A 3,022-nucleotide genomic window follows, 5' to 3' on the forward strand; every position below is an offset into this window, starting at 1 on the left:
ATGATGCCTCTTCTTTTTGATTTTTTTTATTTATTTATTTCTATGAGCTTTGATGATAATACCTCTTCACATGTTCTTTTACGCAAGCTTTTTAATATAGTTGACTTTGACCAAGAATTTTACATTAATTGTGTAAAAAAAAATTGAAGAACCTTATGTTCCTAACCAAAGACATTACTTGAACCAATAGCTATTTTATTAGAATACTTTCGTATTTCCAAAAGCTACAACTTTTAAAAAACTCTTTTTGAATAAAAAAAATTGGTTTTTCAAGGTTTTGAAGCTGTTTCATCTCAATAAATAGCTTTTACATTGATGTTCAATTAAGAGAATTTCTAAAGTGAGAGAAATAAGATGTCTAGGAAAAGTATGACAAAACTTATGTTGGTAATGATGGAGTTGATTATCCTTGTGATACTCAAAGTACATGCTAATAATCCTACCACTCCCTCTTCTGCTCACACAACACTACCAACCAACATTCATCTCTTCCAACTTGATAAAGCGGATACAAGTTATATTGATCATTGCATTGAAACCACATTCAAGAAGTGTAAATTAACAGAACCATTTTATACAGCTCAACATCTTATTCGATGCCTTTTTCGAAGTCCAACACATCCTAAACATTTTCCCATCAACCTTGGTGATATGATATTAGATTGCTTTAAGCATTGTTATATGAAATTGAGACTTCTTGGCTATCATCATGCACATTGTCTAGTACAGTGCTACGAAGAGGAAACGAAGAAGCATAATATCAAGAATTAATAAGCTTCGAGTTTGGTAAGTGGTTTCCAACTACTTCTTATGGATATGCATGAAAATACACATATAGTTGTGAAGAAGATGTTATTCCACAATATATGTATATATATATATCTCTGTGTGTGTGTGTGTGTGTGTGTGTGTGTGTGTGTGTGTGTGTGTGTGTGTGTGTGTGTGTGTGTGTGTGTGTGTGTGTGTGTGTGTGTGTGTGTGTGTGTGTGTGTGTGTGTGTGTGTGTGTGTGTTTCTCTTATATTGCAAACGAACACTTTTAACATTTTTAATAGATGGTTCATTATCAATTTTTTGCTTCTCAAGAAAGTTATATTAAATCTCCATAAACTGACACCTTTTTTTTTTTTTTAGCAAACAGACCAAATTATCATTTATGCTACTTAGCTTATTCAAACTACTGTTTCATTGAAATTTACATACTTTGTAATATTTTTGTATTAAAGTTGATGAAGCATTATTTTTTTTTTTACAAACGCAAGCTTCGAGCATTTCAAATTAAAATTTGGCACATGCCCATCTTGTGCTTAAATTTCTTTTCATTTTAGTCCTTAAAATCCAAAGGAGGGTGTAAATAGAAAAAAAAAAAAAAAAAAAAAAAAAAAAAAAAAAAAAAAAAATTGTAGTTTTGAATGGTCAAATGTCGGAAATTGAAGTTTGAATATGTTTTTGCGAAAGGTTGTCAGTTTAGGGGGATCAAGTATAATTTTTCCTTTTTATTTTTATTCTCCACCACATTACGACTTGTTGCGCATTCCCCTTTATCTAATTGATATACATCAAGCCAGTCTAATTTTTTGAATTTGTATCGATGGTTTCTAGGTGACTAAGATGGAATTGTAGATTGGCGAGCGAGATCTTGAATGTCTGGACCGTAATAAGGGGTTCGATGGACTTATGCTTTGCTGGTTTACCTTGTTGTGTCCTTTGGGTTCCAGTATATGATATGATATGTATTTTCATGTGTTACTAAATATTGAGGCCCAAAATCTTGTGGCTTCTATGTTGTGAGGAAAAATGTTATGACATGTATCAATTGAAGAGTAAGACTTTGTAACAATTATATTTAATGAAATGAAGTTATAATTCTTGAGGTTTATGGTGCCTTGGTGCTTTTAAAAGATGATTTTGTGGTATCTTAAATTATTATGTATTGACGTTCGTAGTCTCGTGTGCTACAAAAAAAAAAAAATCCGTTGCAAGCCAAATCACTCTACAAACAGAATGATCAATTTAAAAAACCGTAGTTACAAAAGGAATTAATTTTAGAAATTGAAAACTTTGGCATTAAATTGAAATCTTGTGAAAATTAAACCAAGGATTAGGTATAGATTTTTCCTTATCATTACAACAATAACAAGCCTTTTTAGCCCTTTGATGCTTCCTTTTATTTTGAGATATTCTCAAGACAAATAATTAAAGAGGGTATCTTGTTGACAATAGGATGGATGTTGGCAATTGATGCGTTACTCGCCATCTAAATGGCCCTGAGCCTACTAAAAACATTTTCTTCTTGAACGTACGTACGAGATCTACGTACAATTAATGGTTAATATTTATGTTATGACGATCTACAACGACTATATATTGGTTAACGAATTTTGGCAGCAAATTACAGCAAGTATATATTTAATAATAATTAAATTACTATGATCAATAAAAATCATTGGCTTAAGCATGTGATTTTAGTCATTTGTATGAGAGATCTACCTTCTATGTTATGCAGAATCCAAAATCCTTTGGAAATGGATGAGAGATGAAAAATAACAATCTCCTAGCTAGAAGGACTTCAAGGGTAGATATGAAGGTATCTAAACTCATTGACCCAGTTACAAAGAAGTGGAATATGAGGCTGTTTGCTGATTTGTTTAGTGAGGAGGAGGCTTGGACCATAGCAAATATACATTTGTGCCCGGCCATTGCAACCCAGTGATGTTATGGTGTGGAGATGCACCTCCAATAGTCTTTTCTCCATCTACCTTATCAAACACACACATGTACACCTACTCAGCCTCTCCTCGTCCCTTACTCTTCACAATTCTGATCGACTTCTAACATCAATGAGAAAGGTCTGAACAAAATATGAGGCTGCTTGCTAATTTGTTTAGTGAGGAGGAGGCTCGGACCATAGCAAATATACCTTTGTGCCCATTGCAACCCAGTGATGTTATAGTGTGGAGATGCACCTCCAATGGTCTTTACTAAGTCCAACCTTATCAAACACACACATAACACCTACTTAC

The 3,022-nt window shown here is 33.0% G+C and overlaps 1 long non-coding RNA gene across 1 annotated transcript; it reads left to right on the forward strand.

Moving 5' to 3' along the window:
- Positions 1-318: 318 nt before the first annotated feature.
- Positions 319-1,876, forward strand: LOC133853656 (uncharacterized). The gene is made up of 2 exons (XR_009896696.1): positions 319-786; positions 1,602-1,876. It is a non-coding gene; the product is annotated as an uncharacterized LOC133853656 (long non-coding RNA).
- Positions 1,877-3,022: the final 1,146 nt, after the last annotated feature.

The sequence above is a fragment of the Alnus glutinosa genome, chromosome 13 (genome assembly GCF_958979055.1).
Source record: "Alnus glutinosa chromosome 13, dhAlnGlut1.1, whole genome shotgun sequence".
NCBI classification, from domain to species: Eukaryota; Viridiplantae; Streptophyta; class Magnoliopsida; order Fagales; family Betulaceae; genus Alnus; species Alnus glutinosa.